We start from the raw sequence: 22,902 nt of genomic DNA, 5'->3' as shown, positions 1-22,902 counted from the left end.
AGTCATGGGATTTGAACCCAGGCCAACTGACCCCAAAACCCAAGCTCTGAACCACTGTGTCCGCTGCCTCCTGAGAGCTCAGTGACTAGCATCTGGGAGGTGATAACTGGGCCACCTATGGGGTTGGCCTGTATCAGCCAGCTCTTCCTGCTGTGCTGCCAGCCTGGTGAGCTTCTTGCTGTCCACCTCTCAGCTGGAGCCACTGGCCTCCCTTGGTCCAGCACAATGTGCTTCTAGCTCCTTCTAGTCAGGGTCAGATGGCAAGGGCATATAGAGCCCAGAGCTTGGTATCCAGGCACTGGAGCCCTCCCTTCTTGCCAGTGGAATCTGCCCAGCAGTTCGTTGGTGCACACACCACCCGAGTGCAGACAGGACAGCCCTGCAGGGTGCCGGCCAGTGATTAGCTGCTTCTTGGCTGGATGGGATGGAACCTTGGATGCTTGCTACATGAAGCTCTGCATTCCTGAATCTGGAGTCCCTATTTATGGCTGTTCAGATTGTTCCAAAGTAGGTGTGGCACCCATTAGAGAAAGGGAGGAAGAGTGGAAACTAGACTGCCAGGAGGAAACTCTCCTGGTGGAAACAGACACAGCATGAATGGTGCCCCCCTGGGGTGGTACTCACAGCAGCTCCAGAAAGGGCCACCCAGAGGAATAAGAAGAATCCAGAGGTCCTCCCCACCTCCCATTCACAGTGCTAACACTGCCACCATTAACCAGCAGGGCATTGGATCCAGAGGACAGTGATGAGGCATCCAGGCAGGAAGCTCTTTCAGACAATCTTCCTTCTACCTTCCTCTATTCAAGTGGCCATCCCAATTATGGAAAACTGAGTCTTTGGGGCTGGGCAGATGCCAGATAAGGGCACTCCCTCCCTGAGACCCGCTGTGTGCACCATCTCAGCACACGCTCTGTGTACCTTCTTAACACATGTGCAGAGGGCAGTGCCCAGGGGGTAGGGTTTAGTCCTGACTCTTGGTCAGAGTGGAAAGGGAGAGTGGGGAGGGGAAAAGGTCATGAGGGTTATCAACAAAAAAACAGGAGGAGGCTGGCATGACCGATCTCCACACCATTGGCCAGGTGTCCTGTTAAAACAGGACATATCATGTCATTTCTCTGCTTAAAACATCCACTTGAATTGTTTTGCTCAGATGTTAATGGCTGCACTGAATTCCTTCCCTCCCTGCATGCATGGAGAGGTGGAGTCTGTCCCTCCATTGCTGTGAACCTGGGCTGGCCTGTGGCTGCTCTGGCTAATGGAGCCCTGCAGAAGTGCTGCTGTGCTTCATGGAGACTGGCTGTTTCGGCTTTCTGCCAGTTGGAAGCCTTTAGTTGCTAAATAAGAAATCCCGGTGGGTTCTCCTGAAGAGAGAGGCCACATAGAAAGCAACACAGTGCCAGACATATGAGTGAAGAAGGCGCTCAGCAGAACCTTATGGGTACCTCCAGCCCCAGCCTCTAGCTGGCTGCAGCCTCATGGGTGAACCCACTAAAGAACCACCCGGCTGAACCCAGTCAACTCACAGAACCATGAGAAAGAATATTAAATGGTTGTGTTAAGCCACTACAGTGTGGGGTGGTTTCTTATACAGAAATAGAGAACTGAAACATTCAAGTAGGAGCAAAAGTTGGCATCTGGTCCCCCATTTCCTCTCTAAACTCATCCCCCACCCTAACCCATACACTCTGCTCTCACCACACAGGGCTCCCTGCCATTCCTTGAACCTACCCAGCAGGCTCCCACCTCAGGGCCTTTGCACTGGCTGTTTACTGTGCCTGAAATGCCCTTAGCTCAGGTAGCCTCAGGGTTCACTCCCTCACCCCTTTCTGGTGTTTCTATGTCCCCTTCTCAGTGAGGCTGTCCCTAATCACCCTCTATGAAGTTTGTACCCTTTCCCCTTCAGTATTATCTACCTCTTCCTTGCTTTATTTTCAATGGCATTTACCATCATCTGCCATACTATAGATATCACTGGTTGCTTGGTTTCTGTCTCCCATACACTATAGGTCAGTTCCACGAGGGCAGGGATTTTTGCCTGCCTTGTTTACTGCTATATCCCAGCTGCTAGAACCATCCCTAGTACACAGTAGACACTCAATAAGTACTTACTGAGTGAATGAAGGCCCACTCCTCTGTTTGGACCAAGACCTGCTCAGCTATTTAGTCAGCTGCTTTGACCAAAAAAAAAAACAGTGGATCCAGAGACAGGTTGGTCATGTCAAAGGCGTAGCCGCCCTGACTGCCAAGAACTTGTGGTTGTCTTGAATCCACAATCTTTTCTCTGGCATTGGGTTCCCCAACCTGACCAATTGAGTTGGGAGCAATGGATTCAAGTCAACAGTCATTCTTACGCTGGACAGATCTTGAGCTGAGCCGGGCACTGTAATGGGGCTGGTTAGAAAGATAAGTTTGGTGACTGGGCACAGTGGCGCACTCCTGTAATCCCAGCACTTTGAGAAGCTGAGGCAGGTGGATCCCTTGAGGCCAGGAGTCTGAGACCAGCCTGGCCAACATGGCGAAACCCTGTCTCTACCAAAAATACAAAAAATTAGCCAGTTGTGGTGGCATGCACCTATAATCCCAGGTACTTGGAAGTCTGAGGCAAGAGAATCGCTTGAACCTGGGAGGCGGAGGTTGCAGTGAGCCGAGATCATGCCATTGTCCTCCAGCCTGGGCGACAGAGCGAGACTTCATCTCAAAAGAAAAAAAAAGAAAGAAAGATAAGTTTGGTGAGGTTTCTGCCATCAAGAGCTCACGTCCTGCAAAGAGACCATCCCCATCCCTTCCTTTATCCACCATAACCCTTCGCTACCCTCTGTAGACCACCTGCTAAGGCTGGGGCTATGCAGCAGTGAATAGAGCAAAACCTCTACCCTGTGGAGCTGACATTCTAGTAAGAGGAGACACAGTGCCCACCTCAAGGAGCTCTGAGTCCAGTAGGAAATATAATCCAAGTCTGAACCAGTACGAAGTGATAGACACTAAGGAAAAAGCTGTAGGAATTCAAAGTGTAGCCAAACAGCTCTGGGGGACTTCCTGGAAGAAGAGGCATTTAAACCAGGCTGAAAAGATGGTGGGATTTGGCCAGGCAGACCACCTCCCTGAGAAATGCCTATGGCTTACTTCCTCTCCTCCTCCAAACCTTTGCCATTATGTCACTTGGTCACCGAGGCCTCACCTTACCACCCGTTTCCAGCTGGAGCCACCAGCCATTTCACCTTATGACATGCTCTATGCTTTACTTGTGCAGTGTGCTTGTTCTGTGTCCTCGCTTGAAGGAGACAGGAAGTGGCAGGTAGGAGCAGTGCTTGGGTTTGGGCAGAGCCCAGTGTGGTTCCCACTGGCAGGTGACATGACACTGTCCTGACCGTCGAGGGTCTGTTAGTGATGATTTCAGCCTCAGGGAGCCCTGCCTAAGGAAGAAACATGGTCAGCCCCAAGAGGATAAGCGCGCTGCCCTGGAGCAGCCAAGTCTCCAGGCTCTCGGCTTCCTCTGCCTGGCATCTGACTTGTCCCTGCCTTCTCTTGCTCCTCTTCCCTCCCCCTGACATCCTCCTGTCCCCCAGATTCCTCATTCTGAAGGCTCTGATGGATGCGGGAAGAAGGTTAGGGTCCCCTGCTGGTGCTTTGCTCCTCTCCTGTGCCCTGTGAGATTCTGTTTTCTGCAAAACAATATTATTCATCATATTAACCTGTTTGTTAATGTGAATGTTGATCACCTTTGTAGTTTTGCTTATATTCATTTATTAATTTGTTTTGGGTTTATGGTTATATAAGAATTAAAAACATAAAGTACAAGAGCATAATTCTGATCTTAGGGTTCCGGGACAATGTGTTTCCTTTTGGGACAAGGGGATATGTTACTCAAGTTCAAGAAGCTCTGGGCTGGACACGATCTGAGTTTTCTGCAGCTCTGACTTAGTGGTCTGGAAGTTGAGAGATGCATTCTCTTCCCAGGACCAGCTTGGTACCCTTCGGCATCTGCCTCCTCTGTTCCCTATCTGCCCCCCCACCCCACCGCCACCGCAAGCCTCAGCCTCTTCATCTGTAAATGGAGAAAAGTGAGGGGGAGGTGGAACCCACAGATCTCAAGCTCTTCCCATCCCTAGTGTCTTAGGATTTGTCTTGAGCCTCTTAAAAACCCCAGAGCACAGCAGTGGGGAAAAGTGAAACATTCACCCATGAGAAAGTGAGCTCCCCTGCATGCCTAACATCCATCGCAGGCAAGAAAAACTGTCTCCCAGGGCCTCGATGAGCCCAATGAACACCAACGAGGGACCAGCCGGGAGGGCAGGCGGTGAGCAAGCTGCTCATTAGGGCTCTGCTCATCAGGACCTAGTTGTCAACAGCCTAACGAGGCTTGGCTTGAGCCAGTGATCTCCTGGGAGCTGTTAGCAATCCCCGCAGATGCGCTTTGCGGCTAGATGTGAATTTAGAGTGTGCTGACTTCTTCTTCATCTTCTTCTTCTTTGAGGAAAACAACTTTCAGTTCCCCAAGGAGCACATTCCTTCATTGTGAGGTCTTCCCTCCGCATTTCCCCATTCCCTCAGAAAAGAAAGGAAGCAAAAAAGCCTTGGCTGCTGCTTCTATGTAGGCTCCTCAAACAACAACAACAACAAACTATTTTTGCAGCTCTCTGAAAAAGTCCCCACTGATGGCAGCAGCCAGAGAACATGAGGGGGCAGAACAGAGCTGACGCAATGCACATTTATTAGCAGTGAGGAAAATTAATAAGGCACCAGCTCGAGGGCAGCCCCACAGACCTGGATGCTCCAGGGACAGCTGTAGACCTGGTGGTCCCCAGGCTGAGTCCTCAAGATGCCTAATCAGTTGCAATTCTAGATCAGCACAGCTGGAGAGAGGCTTGGAGATCATCTAGTCCAGAGGACAAACGCTTTTTATCACGCGTGCCAAATCTAATTGATTGGTAGAGGCTGCCCGAAGCTCTGTGTTGAAAAGGATCCTGAGGCTGCATCTGGGTCCCTTTGGGAATGAGTGCTATAATTGATTAGCAATGTCTGCCATGGATGAAAGAAAAGGAGTGGCAGGATTCACACCATGTGTTTGCCACTCCTGGTCTAATTCGATCCTGCCTTTTGTTTGTTTGTTTTTGTTTTGTTTTTTTTTTTGATGAGAGAGACTGAGTCCTGATGCCCATTGTTGGTAGGGTTTTTCCCAGTCTTCTCAGGAATCTGACTACTGTCGGTCAGTGGCAGGTAGCCTCAATGTCTCTGAGGACTGAAGATGTCAGATCCGAAGACTGTCTCCAAAAAGCCAAAACAACTGCTGATTTTAGTTAATGCTATAAACTGCCTGTTTCCTGGAAATAATCGGTAAAATTAGTTGTCTTGTGGAATCGACTGGTCAGTTCAACCAATGTAGGTGATGTATCAGGCCCAGGTAAGCCCCAAGCCAGTGTCTACCTAACATTAGTGCTCAGTTTGGTCAAAAAGAGTTCATGGGGGAGACTAACCAACTATCTGAGCTCAAGACAATAGAACTCCCACGTGGTCAACAAAGTTGTTCTAATCAGATGGATCACTGGCCGTCTGATTACTACCAGACAAGCTTGAGCCAAGCTGTTCTAACCACCCTGGCCAGGACTCTGCCTCCCTCACCATCATCTCCTCCTGCCCTTCCAGCCTGGCTTCTTTCCTTTCCCCTCTTGAGCCCGTGACAGACCCTGCTTCCTCTGGCAGAGAATCCTTCTGCAGTGGGCTGAACACCTTGAGAAAGTCTTCCTGACTGACCCTTCCAACACCTGCAGATAGTTCCACTGCCTTAGAGCCTCTCCTTCCATCTGTGACAGCTCAAAAACCATTCAGGCCACTCCTCATTTTAAAGCTGAGGAAACTGAGGCTCAAGAATGGAAATGGCTCACTTGATATCACACAAGAGGTAGACTGTTGACTTTAACCAATTGCCCCCCACTCAATTGGCTCAGGTCTCCTGATTCCATCTCCAAGGTTGTGGTGGCTGCCTGGGGAAAATCCATTCTGTGTGGTTCACTGAGTTTCGTGTGTGACTCAGAACAATACAGATAACTTCTGAGGACTCCCAGAAGTGGGTGGACCTTCACTTTGGGGTGGCAAAGAACTTGACACGTGATGGGGGTCTGTGGGGGAGTGTGAGGGGGGCGTGGGTCATTGGTAAGGGGGATAGGCTGCAGGAGAGGGCTGACCTGATATGAACCCTGGGGTGACTGCCAAGGGTCCCAGCCACTACCTCCTGGGAGCAAGGAAACAAGGTAGTTTATCTCTCTGGCCTCTGAGCGTTTGTCACACTGCCTCCTGGAAGTCTACCCTGGCATCTTAGGTCCCCAACATTCCGTATCTTGAATTCAACAATCCTCTTTTGAGTGGGGCAAGGAAAACAAGCCCTTCCACAAGGAGCTCGGCTAAGTGAAAAGTGGCCCTCAGCAGTGATGGACAGACCCCAGCTTTGGACAGGGATGGTCCTGAGTTGACCCCTGGCTCACCACTTACAAGCTGGGAGCTTGGCTGAGTTCATTGATCTCACTGGGCCTCAGTTTCCTTGTTTGCAAAGCTAGGATAGAAAGATTACTGGCCTTCATAGGGGTTGTTGTGAGGATTAAAGGGAGATTATCAATGTAAAGGGCTGAGCACAGGGCTTGGCACATGGTAGCTAATAACTGCAGCTTGAACGTCTCTCCTCTCCTCTCAGTGCAGTACCGTACATGCTTCAGGGCTCTGATCCTATCACACCTCCTTCAGAAAGCCTTCCCTGGACACACTCAGCCCAGAGGAACACACTCCACTCTGGGGAACTTCCAGGCTCACCTGCCAGTGTTCTATACTGAAAGCCTTGTTTCTCCAAAGAACCCACAGATCACTGGGGGCTGATGTGGTTTGCAGCCCTCCTTGCTCCTGCAAGCTCCCAGCTCAGAGCTGAACACACAGCGCGTGCTGAATAACATGGCTGCACAAGCTCCTGGCACCCTCTCCCTGCCCCGGCCCACCTTATTCCCCCAGATCCCCTGATTTTCCAACCCCCTGTCTCGTTTGTTCCTAATGCTTCTGTCTCCACATCTCCAGAGCTCTGTTTGCATGAGGGAAAAAAGTCTACACACACACACACACACCACACACACACACACACACACAGCCCAGAAAGCATCCAGTTGCTCCCGGGCCGGCTGCCAGCGATTGAGTGACCTGCAGCTTCCTCCCCAAATCACATTCCACTGGCACGGATCTTGCCCCGCCTGACGCCAGCCTCTGAACTCGCCCCCAGAGCAAACATTTCCAGTTGGCAGCTCGGCCTTGTTTTTCTGAGGCCCTGATTCGGGCTCCCTTGTAGAAAACAGAAAACAAAATGCATGGGAGCAAAAATGAAATGAAATAAATTTTAAAAGGATGGAGGGCTAGGGGAAGGTATTTGCTCCAAGTCACATGGAAAAATAGAAGCTTCGGGGTGTGCAAAGAGCGTTTAAGAAGCAAACACACATGCTCACCATCCCCCTGTCCTGCTGGCTTTGAGGCTGTGATCAATTCATTCAGGCTGCTGCCTCCCGCTAAAAGACTTACTCTGTTCTCATTCACAGCTGCAAGGGGAGGACCCGGGAGAAGGGTGGTGGGAGAACACAGATCTGAAAGGGGAGGGTGGTCGGGGTTACAGGACTGTTGTTTGTTCCAAAGGGGAAATTAGAGGAAGAAAAATAAACATGGCCAGCCAGATTTTAACCCCAGTGCACAAGGCGTCCGGGGATGGACAGGGTATGTGTGTGCGTGTGCACATGCCTGTGGGCGCCGCCGTGTTTGCCTTCTCAAAATAAGAGCTGCTCAATGGAAAGATGTCATAACCCAGGCTCAGGCGGCAGGGGGACGGGCCAGCCGGGGGGGCAAGGCTGGCGCCCAGGCCTGCCCATAGGGTCAGGCAAAGGCCGGGTGTCAGAACAGGGGAGCTGTGAGTCAAGGGCCAGGCGTGTGATGCTGAAGGTCAGCCCCCAGCTGGGGCTCAGTCCATGGGGAGGAGGTGGTCTGAGGAGCATTGCTAAGAAAGGATGAGCTCGTGGGATGTGGGGCTCATCTCAGCAAGGGAGGGTTGTGATGTGGGGAGGGAGGCCCCAGGGGAGGTCCATGGAGGTGGAAGGGACTAGCTGAGGTGGCAGGGTGGGGAGGAGGACACAGAGGTGGTTAGCTGACCCCAGAGTGAGGGCAGATGACTACCAATCTGGCTGGGTCACAGAGCTGAGGAGCAGGGCTGCAAAGCACATCCTGCCCAGGAACAAGACGCTGGGAGGTGGCATGGAGAAGGAGGCAGGGATCCCAGGACTGAGAGCACGTGGGACCTGGGCTGAGATGTAGGGTCCTCGGCCCAGCAAGAGTCCCAGACGTGTTGTCAAGCATCAGGCCAGGAGTGAGTGGGCAGTCACACAAGAAGCAGAGCAGGTCCGTCAGCTTGGGAAGCCGTGAGACAGGGCAAGAGCAGGCAGCTCAGAGCTGGCACCAGGACCCGTGTGGCTGGGTGGCTTCTCTATGGTGCCAGCTTCTCCATACAGGGAGGAGCCTGGCACCTTTAAGGGAGCTGGCAGTACCGAAGAGATCCCAGAGAGAGGGCCTGATGGAGTCTGCAGTGGCTGTAGGTGCTCAGCTTGATGGTCAGGGGCTCTGAAGCAGGAAGGTACACAGTCCAAGAAGGAAGATCCAGTGTCCCCCAGAGGGCGATGGCAGAACCGCCTGTGTCCTAATCACCTGGGGTACGTAATAAAATGTACCTTTCTGCCATTCTTCCTACCTGCTGGATCAGAATCCATGTGATTGGGCCACTGAGGAGCTGAACTTCAGATGGCCAGCCATGGGATTCTCCTGCACATTCAAGTTGAAGAATCCCTGCCCGAGCTGATGTTGCGAAATCCTTTGACCTTCCTGGCTCCTCTTCTCTGGCTGTACCCCTATCTGTCCAGACCCTAGGAACCATAGGACTTTCCACTTTTCCTTTACAACAATCTTCAAGGAGAGTAGTCAACAAACCTTTCCCAAGGGTATTTTGACTTTGATTCCGAAACTTTGTAAACCCAAAGAAATGAGCCTCTAATGGTGGAAATTCAGGCCTGGAGAAAGCCAGAAAAATAATCTTGGGGAGAACATGGGGTGCCTTCCAACTAACCCTCAAATTCACTGTGTATCTGGGAGGCCCCAAAGATGGTTTTTAAAAAAACATGTTTCCTTAATTGATCAGTTCTCAGAATAGTGACTTGGTTCTTTTTTATTGTCATTTTGAATTATTGGATTTTACAATATTTGATGTGTTTCAGTTCATTGCAGGATTTTTGTATGTTTGTTTTGGTTTGTTTTGGGATGCACAAATAATCCCATTTTATCCAGTGGGAGCTCCTTCAAGTTGGCACTTGAGTCCTTTTGACATGCCCCTCGTGGTGTTTGATCACTTTCTTGCTTTCTGGTTCAGGATGTTCTGGGCGCGTTTTGTGTATTTGTTGCTCCAGACCAGGAAACAGGCAATTCTCCAAGAAGCCTTGGTTCCCTTCACTGAGAAAAGATACTTAGAGACCACAGTTTGGGCACTATACGTGCTCAAACAGAGACAGCTTCTTTTCTGTTTCTCAGTCTTCTCGAATAACTTGAGTCTGGGCCAAGTGCATCTGAAGGACACCACACTCTGCCCCATTAAGTGTGTTTCTCCTGGATCCCAGGTTGTCTCTTCCTTGGAGGTAAGCTCTGTCCACCTGAAGCAGCCTCCTTCCTTTTACTTCTCTCCCCAGAGATTAACCTCAGTCTCCAGGGCTGGTCCATCAGCCCCAAAACCCCACCATCTCTCTTGGGTGTGTACTGGAATATGAGGTGCACCGAGAGAGTTGCTTACCTCTCTATGCCATAGCATCTTCATCTGCAAAGTGAGGTTTTAAGGATTTTATTTTATTTTTCTTCTTTTAGAGTTAGGGTATCCTTCTGTCACCCAGGCTATAGCACAGTGGCACAATCACAGCTCACTGCAACCTCCAACTCGTGAGCTCAAGTGATCCTTCCACTGCAGCCTCCCAAGTAGCTGGGACTACAGGTGCACACCACCACACCTGGCTAATATTTTAATTTTTTTTAGAGATGGGGGTCTTGCTATATTGCCCAGGCTGATCTCAAACTCCTGGCCTCAAGCGATCCTCCTACCTCTGCATTCCAAAGTGCTGGGATTACAGGCATGAGCCACTGCACCCAGGCAAAAGTATTTTAAATGAGATAATTCAAAGTTCTTAGCACAGTACTTAGCAAATAGTGAGCACTAGAATACCATATAGATTTGTATTATTAATAATGTCTGCCAGGGGAACCTACAAGGTCTTTATGTGTACAAGTAGAATTTCTGGCAGTCTTCTCCGATATTCCCCAGTAAAAGGGTTTGTAGATCCTCCCACCTTGCTGTAAAACAGAGACACAAAGGAATTTGTGCCGCATTAGACCGTTTGAAGGGGGGAGCCCCCGGTTGGGAAAGGAGCATTCAAAAGAAGGAAGAAGTCTATGGAGGGATGTCTTAAGCTGCAAGAAATACACAAATGTATGTGGAGGATGGTGGGCACTGCGAAGCATGTGTGGGGTAAGAGGAACATTGTGTCAGTATAAACCAGGATCACAGGATGGCAGGGCCACATGAAATTTTAACCTGTGGAATCTGAGGCAGCTCTAGGGACCAGCTCCCAACTCTGTGGCAGTCAATAAAGCTGGTCACAGATATTCCCGTTTCTCCTCTTTCCACACAGACAGTAGCATTGCACGACTCCTCAATCTTTAAAATGAGGCACAGCCATGAGATTTGCTTTAGTCAATGAATTGTAAGCAGAAGGGGCATGTGTCACTCTAGACAGAAGCCTTAAGGGCCAATGTACAATTGGCCAAACTTCCTTCACCTGCCTCTGCAACTGTGGAAGCACGCGTGAGCCTCTATCAGCCTATGTTCCCATGTGATTATGGTGCACAGAGCCTTCCCTGCTGACCTGTGATGGACAGGTCATGCGTGGTCAAGAAGAAACTCTTGTTGGGCTTAGCCCCTGATATTTGGGGTTGTTTCCACAGCAGAACCTAGCCTGCCCTGTCTGATTGCTCTCTATCTCCTTCTCAGTGGCTCATCCCCTCTCTCAGGGTAGTCTGCTTCCCTCTGTGAATCTGCTCCATCCTCTTCTTGTTCTTTCCCCGGACTCTAGGATAGCTCTTCTTTCCTTGTAGCCATCACCTGCTCCTCATCTCCGCTTCCACGTCATTTCCACTTGCCTGACGTTCTTCTAGGGCCTATCTCTGCTTTGTGGCTTTACCTGTAACTGCCTCATTCTTCAAGATCTCTTACTTCAGAGAGACAAAGAAAGACTCTGACTGCCCCAGCGCATCCCTTCATGCCAAGCTACACATCCGTTATTGCTTCTAGACTGGCTCTCTGGGCTGGATCCCAATCCCTGACCCAAATGGCTAGAGAGGATGAGGACAAGCAAGGGGGTGCTATTAAAAGACGCAAAACATAGCGCCTGCCCCAGGATGTGGATGGGGCACAGCCACATGGCAGGGGCTATGAGTGGGCAGATACCAGGCCTAGGGAGTGGGTGAGAGAGAGGGAAGGATGTTTGCGTTTAAGCACTAAATCAAGTTAACCTTCCATCTACAAGATACTAAACATCTGGCTGAAACAAGAGCACTTTGACAGAACATCTGGATATGCACTCGGCACAGTGTGGAGCAGCTGGATCCTTGGCAGCATCTGCGGGAGTGACTGATGTGGGGTCTCCTCCGTGTGTTTAACATCACATTTGTGCTTTCCTTTGCCTGTAACAGAAAACCAGACTCACACTGGTTTAAATTTTAAAAGGGAAATTTTTACCTTGCTGGACTGAAAAGTCCAGCGATGAGGCTGGCTTCAGGTTAATCTAACAGCTGAACAATGTCACCAAGGACCCAGTTTCTCTGTTTCCCGATATCAGTTTTATCCCCAAACTGGGTCCCCTTGGAGGTCCCAAAAAGGCTGCCAGAAGTCTGCACAGTTTCACTTATCTTGCTAACATCAGAAAAGTGGGTTCATATTTGTCCCCATGTTGCTAGCAATAAAGCCTGACACCACTTACTCTGATTGGACAGGACTGGGCCACATGCCACACTGATCCAATCACTGTGACCAAAGGGTAATGGAATGTGCTGACTGGCGTAGTCACATGCTCCACCTTGGAACCAGAACCATGCAGTTCTGAAGCCAATTTCTTCAGAACTGCATGAAAGCCAGGCGCAGTGGCTCTTGCCTGTAATCTCAGCACTTTGGGATCCAGGAGAATTGCTCCAGCCTGGGGGTTCAAAACCAGCCTGGGCAACATAGCAAGATGCTGTCTCTACAAAAAATAAAATAAAATAAAATAAAATAGCTGGGCATAGTGGCATACGCCTGTAGTCCCAGCTACTCAGGAGGCTGAGGTGGGAGGATCCCTTGAGCTCAGGAGGTCAAGGCTACACTGAGCCATAATTGCACCACTGCACTCCAGCCTGGACAGCAGAGCAAGACTCTGTCTCAAGAGGAGAAAGAGGAAAAAGATGAACTGCAGGATTCCCAACACAAGCTGGAGAATGTTGGGAAGAAGGAAAAGGGCCGTGGAGGTATATCTGCTGCTAGACACAGGGTTGGGGCGGGGGTGAGGCAAGCGAGGAGCCTAGGGCACAGAATTTAAGAAGACATTCCTTCTCGGGGTCATGTGTGGACCCTGAACTGTCATAGCCCTGAAAGGGAGCATCTTCTTAAATGTTGTGCCATTTGCCTCACCCTAGTGACAGTGTGAGCCCTGGCTGCACAATAAATTACCCCAAAACTTGGTGGCTCCAAACAACAAACACTTATCATCTTAGAGTTTCTGTGGGAAGGGAATTTGCAAGTGGTTTAGCTGGGGGTTCTGGCATGGGGTGTCTCATGGGGTTGCAGTCAAGATGTCAGCCAGTGCTACAGTCATCAGAAGGCTTGCCTGGGGCTGGAAATCCACTTCCAAATGGCTCCTTCACATGGCTGTTGCCGGGAACTGAGATCTCAGTTCCTCCTCATGTGGTCTTTTCACAGGACTGCTGGAGCTTCCTCATGGCATGGTGGCTGGCCTCCCTCACAGCAAGTGGTCCAAGAAAGAACGGGGTGAAGGCTACCCTGCCTTTTAGGACATAGTCTCAAAATTCATACAGCATCATTCTGCTACTTTCTATTCCTTAGAAATGAATCACTAGTCCAGCCCATATTCAAGAGGAGGGGAATTAGCTGCCACCTTTTGTAGAGAGGAATGTCAAAGAATTTGTGGACATATTTTTTTAATTTTTAAAAATGTTATTTATTTTTTGTTTATAGAGACAGAGTCTTGTTCTGTTGCCCAAGCTGGAGTGCAGTGGCGCGGTCATAGCTCACTGCAGCCTCAAACTCCTGAGCTCAAGTGATCCCCCCACCTCAGCCTCCCAAGTAGCAGGGACCACAGGCGTACAACACCATGCCCAGCTATTTTTTAAATTTTTTTTTTTTTTTTTTTTTGTAGAGATAGTGTCTTGCTATGTTATCCAAGCTGGTCTCAAACTCTTGGCCTCAAGTGATCCTCCTGCCTCAGCCTCCCAAAGTGTTGGGATTTCAAGTGTGAGTCACCGCACTCTGTCTGTAGACAAATTTAAAAGCACTCCATGAGACAATGACAAGATAACTGGGTCACTAAAGATGCCTTGAATTACGGCTTCCTTACTTCCCATTATCTAAGACTGAGATAATACATATGCTTTATCTCATGTGCCAACTTTGTTTGATTTGTAATGATTGTCTGAGAGAGTTAAGATTGATTGTTAATGTCTGCTCTTGGCCAAACCAACAATCATTGCCTCCTATGATTTTGATAACAGAATTTGTCTTTGTTCAGGTTCCAGCTGCAGTGGGCTCAGAGAAGGTGGCTCCTCCATCATGAATCAGGATTGTCCTAAACAATCCCTCCCATGGGAAGGGGTAATCTCATTTGCTTTTGCCAGCAATTGTGACACAGTTTGGCCAAGATAAGGGGAATTCTGGTGGAGAGGTTCTGGAAAAGGTTTTCCTTCCAGATTAAATGACAGTGGCGGGGAGAATACTTCCTTTGAAAGCAATTTTAGAAGGACATAATGCTTGTAGGTCAGGCTGCCACATGACAACCCAAAGGAAAAACTATGAGAATTTCTAGGAGATGGAGCCAGAGCCCAGACATCATGGAGCTATTGGGTTAACTGATCCTGGAACTACCCTCCTCTGGACTTCTTGTTTTGAGTGATAACAAATGATCTTACTGAACATTCTAATTGGGTTTTCTGTTATGGGTAGCCCAGTGCAAACTAATTGATATGTGAGATAGTCCCACATATCAAGATAGTTTTATGTTCCTTTATATACCTTGAAGAAAACCAGACAAGTCCTTTCCTGGCATCCTGCGAGAATATGACTCAATATGACTTATCACGTCCTTCTTCAGGATCACAAGGCTGTCTGGAGCCTCTTCTTGGCTAAGTAGGAAAGTAGAACCCCGCACTTTGTCTTCTTTCCTTTTGTTAGATGCAGATCTTTTTCCAGAGACCTTCACCAAGGAATCCAGAGCCACTTCAGGTCTGGCACCCAGTGGCAGGTTCATTGATCTCTGGGGAAAGGGAAGGGCTTCCGGTCCTCAAGGAACTTGTTTATGATAGACCCCTCGGACCCAGTCACCCAGGAGTGGGGGCCAGGCATGCTGGGGGTCAGGTCTGGCAAGGGCGCAAACTGCTCCAGAGAGCCTACCCCACTTCCCTTCCTGTTCCCTCTTCTCCTTCCAAGAGCTTCTCTTCTCCTCTACTTTCCTCGGCCCCAATATCTCTTGTCTCCTTTTGCATTGAGATTTTTATTCTGGACACATGGATGCTCGAAACCAAGGCTGCATTTCCCAGTCTCCCCTGCAGTTGGGGGCAGCTATGGGGAGTGTATTCTGGCCATTGAGAGGCAGGGGAAGGGGTGTGTCAGCTCCTGCGCTGGGCCATAAAGTGGGGTACAGTGCCCTTCCTCTACCCTGCTGCTTGAAATAGACTGTTGTGTTTGGGGGTGGACATGTTTGATCATGAGGATGAGGATGACATCCTGAAAATAATGGAAAGAGAAGGGTACTGGGCTCCCACAGCAGCCCTGGACCTCCTACTTATGATTGTTATCTAAGTGAAACTTACATCTTCTTTGTTTGAGCCACTGTTATGTTGGGGTCTGTGTTACCTGTAGCCCAGCCCTTTCTCTCCCCTCTCCTCCTTTTCTTTCTCCTCCTCTCTCTTCTTTATATTATTCTCTTTTCTCTTTTTCCTCCTTCCTCCCACTCCTTTTTTCTCCCAATCCCCAAAGCCCCTCACCTTCCCCTTCTCTCTTCTCTCCAACCCACTAGCTTCTTCCAAAATGGCAGGTGATGGGCACAGACACCAAGAGTGCAGAGAGCCTTCCTCCTCCCTCGTCCCTGTGAGTGTGTCCCTGTCCCAAAGGCCCTGGCCTGCTGGGGATTTGCTCCCACCCAGGGGAGCCTCCCGCTGTGTCTAGCTCTGTGCTCTGAGGATAGCCTGCACCCAGGGAGGAGGCAGAGAGCCAGCAGGGTGCCAACCTCAGGCAGCCTGTCCTGTGGCCCAATGCCCAGTGTCCAGCTCCTGTCTCATGATTCTGCAGTGACCGCTGTGGTGCCTGGAACTGGATTCTTGCCTGGGCTACAGACCATCTGGCTGTGCCCTCTGGCTTCCCCAGAAGGGGATGCTCTTAGATGTCAGGAAGCTGACGCCAGCCTGCTAGGAGCTGGCCAGGTCTAACTCTTTATTCTTCAGCCTCAGATCCAGATTTTGCCTGGGGTGGGTGATGGCGGCAGGAGAAGAGAAGCCAAAGAGGATTCACTTGCCACAGAGACTTCGTGAAAACCACTGTGCAGGTCCCTGTGACTTCCTCTCCTAGCTCTGCCCTCTGGGCCCCCGTGCCAGCCCTCTGTCCCTGCTTAGCCCACACAGGCGACAGATGGTGCCTTGAAGATGAGTCCTGGGATGGGGCCCAGGGTGCCGGTGTCAGCTGTGGCCGGGCGCTCCCCTTTCATCCTCCGGCATGTGGCTGGGATAACCCCAGCTCTTCACCTGGCTAAGTAGGGCTCAGCAGGGCAAAAGGGCTGAGCTGCATGAGGCCACATGTGGGGACTTAAAACCTTTGGGAGTGGAGGCCCAGCGGGGAGGGGAGAGATGGCCAAGGCCCCAGGGTGGGCAGGAGAGTCAAGAGAGGCCAATACCGGGCCCCGCTTGCAGCTAGTACCGTCAGTGCAGGGCCTCCACTGGGCTCAAGTCACAGGGAATATACATGAAGGATGCCCGTTTGCCTCCAGGCTGCTCTCAGAGAAGCTGGCCTCTCCCTGGGCCACGCTTTTGTTCTGGCCTCCAACTCAAAGCCAGCTTTTGACAAGAAGCCAGGCTGGGAACAGCTTCACCTGGGCACCCCCAGATCACTGACTGCCTGTGCAGTTCGTGGTGGTGTGATGTCAGGTCAGAATTCTCCAGACACTTTCCATCTGGAGTCAACACTATCCTTGCAGCTGCTCCGAAGGCCGCGCCCTGTGGCCAGCCATGGATGGGATCAAGTGTCCGTCCTTCTGGAGGCCGAGCATAGGGCAGGCTTTGGAAGAACAAATTCAAAGGCAGCTTTTTTTCAAAGGACAAACTGAAAGCCAGTAGAGGCTGAGGGAACAGAGAAGCACTTGTTGGGTGGAAGGGCAGAAACTCTGAGCCCAGAGGAAGCAGGGAGAGGCCTACCAAGCCCAGGGCTAGGCCAGGAGTGCTGGGGAAGGGTGTTGAGGGGGAAGCCAGAGATCATGGAGAGAGAGATGAATGCAGATAGGAGTATCTCTCTCTCTCTCTCTCTCTCTCATGCACACATGCACACACGTGTAATTTCATACCCCATCCCATCCTCTATGTTCTTCAAGTTTTGCTCTGTCAGGAACACCCTCTGTCCACCTGGAAAATTCCTTTCACTCTTCAGAGGACCACTAAAATGTCACCTCCTCTGTGAAATGTCCTCTCCAGGAGCCCCACCCTCTCCCCAAACAGATTCATCAGTGCCATCCTGGGGTTCCAGCAGCCCTGCCACCCCACCGAGCTAACACTACTGTGCTAGCAGATGGCCTCACAGCCCACGAAGCCAGCTCCCTGACCAGGAGGACCTCAGGGCAGGCCGAGGAGGCCTGGCAGAGCTCAGGCTGAGCAGGCCTGACTGGGTCCTCTGTAGACACATAGTCACTTCTTTGCCCAGTGCTGAGCACACAGCTGGGGCTCAAACAAATATTAGTTATAACTATTTGGCCAGGGCCAAATAATAACTGTTTGATTGTTACTGGTTGAATATTACTTACATAGGCCTTTATCATAGGCCCACATGCAACCCCAAGCCACAGAGGTCTCTTTCCCACGCTCTCTTCTGTATCTTGGAGTTATATGGGGGTTGGTCTTCAGGGTGGGGGAAAAGTTGCAAAAAAAAAAAAAAAAGCAATCGAGGCCGGGCGCGGTGGCTCATGCCTGTAATCCCAGCACTTTGGGAGGCCGAGGCAGGCGGATCATGAGGTCAGAAGATCGAGACCATCCTGGCTAACACAGTGAAACCCCCATGTCACTAAAAATACAAAAAAATTAGCCGGGCATGGTGGTGGGCGCCTGTAGTCCCAGCTACTCAGGAGGCTGAGGCGGGAGAATGGCATGAACCCGGGAGGCGGAGCTTGCAGTGAGCCAAGATAGTGCCACTGCACTCCAGCCTGGGCGACAGAGCGAGACTCTCTCAAAAAAAAAAAAAAAAAGCAATCGAGTTTTGTTGGAACAAACCAATGAAACCAAAGCTGCCCAGATGTTTCCCCCACCCAAGAAGCCTAATGAGGAAAAGGGAGGCCTGGGAGCCTGGAGGAAATTCCCTTCTACACCCACCTAGACACATAGTGCCAGGCAACGTGCAAGCTGCTTCACCTGTCAGAGCCTGGTAATAATACTCACAGCGTTGTTGTAAGAAACAAATGAGATGACAGGTGACAAAATGCTTGGCAAAAAGGTACAGCACACCCACAGAATCGTCTTATGCAGCCCCATCTCTCCCTTCTCTCATTTCCAGTTCTAGAAAACTGGTGTCAGTTACAAAGGCCTTGAGGAACTCCATGAAATTGTCAACTGCTTGAATGAGGATCCCTGAATGTTCTGGAGACAACATAAAAGTAGAGAAACAGGTCCATATTCAGTACTCACTGAATGCTTGTTGATGAGATTACATTCTTAAGAAAGATTTCTAACTCCAAATGCTGAAAATTCAAATCTATCAAGAGCGGCTGTTGACCCAGAATGGTTCAATTAACTGGAACTCCAGCCCTTGAACATTCTGGGTAGCCAGAAAGAATTCTCTCTGGGAAAATACAGGGCCAGCTCACAACAAGCGTGACTTCACCCTGTGCCCCCCAACACTGCAGGATAGGGACATGAAGCCAAGGACAAATGTCACACATCTTCAGGGAGAACCAATTTTATTCCGAAGTTTTTTGGGAGGATGAAAATTACCAACAATAATTTCCCTCATTCTAAGATCTGCATTTTCCCCATATTTTAACATTTAACATCTAATTTTAACATTTTAACATCTAATGTGGTCATGTTTTTTGCTTCTCAAAAAAAGAAAAAATTATATATCCTTAAATCCATGGTGCCTGTTGCACTGACATCACCTTAAGACTAAGCAAATAAACCAGTCACACAAATCGCTTTAAATGGAAATGCAAGTCATTGAAAAATACTGTTTTTAATGATAAAACTTGCCAGGAGGCACTAAAAAGAAGGTGAAAGGCATGTGAACTGTTAAGAAAATGAATGAGAGGTAAAAAAAAAAAAACGTTTTTCCTACGTTGGGCCACTGTATGTCACGCCCTGGCCTGAGTCCCTTCCCTCTCCCTTGCCCTTGGCCATGCTGAGGGGAAGAAGTCTGAGGATGGCTGACAGACACTGCAAACTGGGACTCACCTGCCCAGAGGGAGATTGCCTGGGAAAAAAATTAATGGCCGGGTGCAGTGGCTCACTCCTGTAATCCCAGCACTTTGGGAGGCCCAGGCAGGTGGATCACCTGAGGTCAGAAGTTCGAGACCAGCCTGGCCAACTTGGTGAAACCCGTCTCTACCAAAAATACAAAAGTTAACCAGGCGTGGTGGTGGGCACCTGTAATCTCAGCTACTCAGGAGGCTGAGACAGGAGAATCACTTGAACCCAGGAGGCGGAGGTTGCAGTGCCAAGATTACGACACTGCACTCCAGCCTGGGTGACAAGAGCAAAACTCCTTCTCGGAATAATAATAATAATAATAATAATAAATTAAAGATTGGCAAGGCAGGGGTGTCCCACGTGACACAGGAGCCTCATGGCCCTTTGGTGACACACCTGTGTCCACAATGCCTGTGGGGTGAGCACAAGCGAAGACCGTCAGGCTGCTGGGGGCAAATGGAGTGCCGCAGCCATGCCTGGACTTCCCCTTCCAACTCCACTCCCCTCTGTGCCAATCTTGGGTGAGGACAGAGCTTCAGGGACCACAAGGTCATCAGCCAAAAATAAGTCCAGTTTGTCAAGGAGTTACCTCACCCAGCCAGACCCACTTCAAACTTTTGCGGGAAGGACATGGCTAGGAGGAGAGCTGGAATCCCACTGGAATAATCCTGGCTGGTATATGCCTGAGACCCTCAGTCCATGTCTTTGGAGAAGGAAGCATCTGGGCTGGTGCGAGCTCTCCTGTCACCCCTGGGGACAAAGGGTCATGGCAGCTGTGGGCCCAGCCCGGAGTGGGTAGGCAAGGCTGGCTCTCATGCCCTCTGGCTTTGGCAGGTCCTGAAGCCCACTGACCCTGACCCTGGACCTCCTAACGACCTCCTAACCCCACCGCTAAAATTTCTACAATAAACATGTTTATTTTTACAATCTCTCACCATCTTCCTGAGCCTAGGTTCGGCCTGCCTCAGCTATCCCAGCCCACACCCTGCCTGGGACTCAGAGGCAAACCTCACAATTTCGAGAACATTTGACATTCCTTCAGCATCCAGTATTTTTCAACCTGGGACCATTTACCCAACATCCCTCTAGACCGGACTTCTCAGACTCTTCCTGTGCCTCAGCTCACATGAAGGATGGCATTTGCAGACAGCTGCACACCTCGGGTCACCTTTAAGCCAAATCTCTGGCTTCTAATTCCGCCCCTCTTTCTCCCACTTCGTGCTGCCTCTGAATCTCAGGTGTCCGTCTATTATTGCACTTTGCACTGTGTGCCTGGGTTACTTATTTAGGTGCCAGTCTCCCTTGGGGGCAAGTCCTGGGTTTTATAGAGGATTTTTTTTTTTAATCTCCGTGGCCCCGGTGACCAGCCCAGCATCTAACACGCTGCCCGCAGGAAGCCTGTGTCCCTCAACCCTTCTCCCGGGCCAAGATCGGACCTGTTTGAGGAAGATGGAAAAAGTGCTCTGTGAGCAGGATTATGAAATGACAGGGATGACGTGAGGGGCTTTCGAAACCCTGGGAAGGAAGGTGCCCACGTGAATGACAGCCCCTTGCTATTCTCGGCCACCAGAGGTTCAGGTTTTAACTCAGGACAGCTGCCCAGAGCCTGCAGTCAGCCGGGGACAGAGCCTCCCGCCAGCGCAACAGACCTCTGCTGCCCCCTCGTGGTCCCGGGACCTCAGCCGAGTGGGGTCTCCAAAGGCTCCAGCTTCTGGTCTCTGGGAAACTTCTCAGCCGCAAGCCTGAAGACAGAGATTTCCACCTCACAGCTGCCGGGGGAATGCCTCTTTGCAACAGGGAACAAAGAGGAGCTAAGAGCAGGGCCTTAGGGGGTTTTCCATTCACAGCTTTGCAGTTTAACTCACAGTGTGACTTTCAGTGACCTCCTTCACCATTCTAAGCCTCAGTTTTCTCATCTGTAAAATAGAGATTTTAATATGAATCCTCCCTCATGGGTTTTGTACAGATCAAGGGAGATAATAAATGAAAATTGCTTAACACATAGTAAAGACCTGGCACATACAAGGACCCAGAGGGGTAGCTATTGCTATTATTATAACGAGGAGAATCTGGGTGACCCTCTCATCCACCCTTCTATTCCCAGGACCTAGAGGAGTAGCTATTGCTATTATTATAACGAGGAGAATCTGGGTGACCCTCTCATCCACCCTTCTATTCCCAGGACCTGGGGGCTGCTCCTAAGTATCTGCTGAATGAGTGAATGTATTACAGGTGCTTTTGAGTCTCTTCTTTCTACTTTCCATTCACGTGAGCATCTTCCTTCCCAGAGTTTTGAAAGCCCCTCACGTCATCCCTGTCATTTCATAATCCTGCTCACAGAGCACTTTTTCCATCTTCCTCAAACAGTCCGATCTTGGCCCGGGAGAAGGGTTGAGGGACACAGGCTTCCTGTGGGCAGAAATTTTATTCTAAAATTTCTACAATAAACATGTTTATTTTTACAATCACAATAAATTTTAAAACTTTAAACAAGGAAATGTGTAAAGAAAAGGGAAAATGGGAGGGGTACACAAAGTTTATGCTCATACTTACCTGGCAGGGGAGATGCCATGATCACGAAGGTGGTTTTCCCAGTGTGAGGCTCACCATCGCACCCCAGAGGTGCAGACCCCTGTGTTTTCCCCAAATGAAAAAAAGAAAAGAAACAAAGAAAGTTTGTCCTCCATTGGATCGACTCCATTCTCCTCCTCCAGGTGGTGATGGCAACGAGCAACAGGAACACACTCCTTCCCCAAACACCTCACCCTCCACCTTCTCAAATTGGCCCAAGTTTGGGCAGAAATGTTAGGCCACCCCAGGCGCAAAGCCCTGGCACCGGGCCGGTTCCCTGGAGTGGGTGGATCTGGGTTGGTGGGGGCTGTGGCAGTTCCATTCTGCTTCCCTGGGCCAGGCTGGGAGCATTGCGCTTGTCACAGGCTTTGGTCTTGCGGGTGTCGAGGCCACCATGGGCCTCATAATTATTTCCTTTGAGTGCAGATTATTTGCCAGCCCAGAGAGGTGGTGGCAGACCTGGCATGGGGTGGGGGAGATGGACTGATGCAGACAGGGTCTCGTGGAGAACGCCGGCTCCTGTCACTCACAGCCACCATCTAGAGGAGCGGAGTCAATTCAGAGGAGGATACATTTTTTGCACCCTCCCACTTTCCCATGTTTTCCCTTTTCTTTACCCATTTCCTCATTTAAAGTTTTAAAATTTATTGTGATTATAAAAGCAAACATGTATAAACATGTTTGAAATTTTGGAATATATAGGAAAGTAAAAAGAAGAAAGTCAAAAGCATCTGTAATACATTCACTCATTCAAGAGATACTTAGAGCAGCCCCCAGGTTCCAGGAATAGAATGGCGAACAAGAGACCCCACCTCAACCCTCCTAGAAACCATGCTTAGGTAGGGGATCTCATTACCCTGAGACAACCACTTACAATAGTTTCATATGCTTCCTTTAAGTTTTTTTCCATAAATATATCTAACCTATATTTAGTTATTTCAAAGCACACTGAGCTCATACCTATCTGTACCGATACATGCTATTTATCAAAAATATTCTATCACATGTATTGTTTTAATGACTGAGTGTTCCCACATATAAATGTAAAATAATCCATTTAACGCATCTTGGGCTTTCAGTTGTTAGTTGCTTGCTTGTTTCCAATCGTTTTGTGATTCTAAATTACAAAGTGATTAAAACATTTTAGATAATCTATCTGATGTGCTATGATTATTTTCTCTAGAATATTTTCCTAGAAAATAAATTATTAGATCAAATGGAATAAATATGAGAAGCAATACAAAAAAGCCACTGAATACTGATTATAAAGTAATACAAGCATTTTGAAAAATATTTAACAAAATACAGAAAAGT

The 22,902-nt window shown here is 49.5% G+C and overlaps 1 non-coding gene across 1 annotated transcript; it reads left to right on the top strand.

Moving 5' to 3' along the window:
• Positions 1–21,562: 21,562 nt before the first annotated feature.
• LOC115838500 lies at positions 21,563–21,719 on the top strand. The gene has a single exon (XR_004033518.1). It is a non-coding gene; the product is annotated as a U1 spliceosomal RNA (small nuclear RNA).
• Positions 21,720–22,902: the final 1,183 nt, after the last annotated feature.

This window comes from Nomascus leucogenys, chromosome 14 (genome assembly GCF_006542625.1).
Source record: "Nomascus leucogenys isolate Asia chromosome 14, Asia_NLE_v1, whole genome shotgun sequence".
In the NCBI taxonomy this organism is placed as follows: domain Eukaryota; kingdom Metazoa; phylum Chordata; class Mammalia; order Primates; family Hylobatidae; genus Nomascus; species Nomascus leucogenys.
This window is presented reverse-complemented; position numbering and strand designations above follow the sequence as displayed.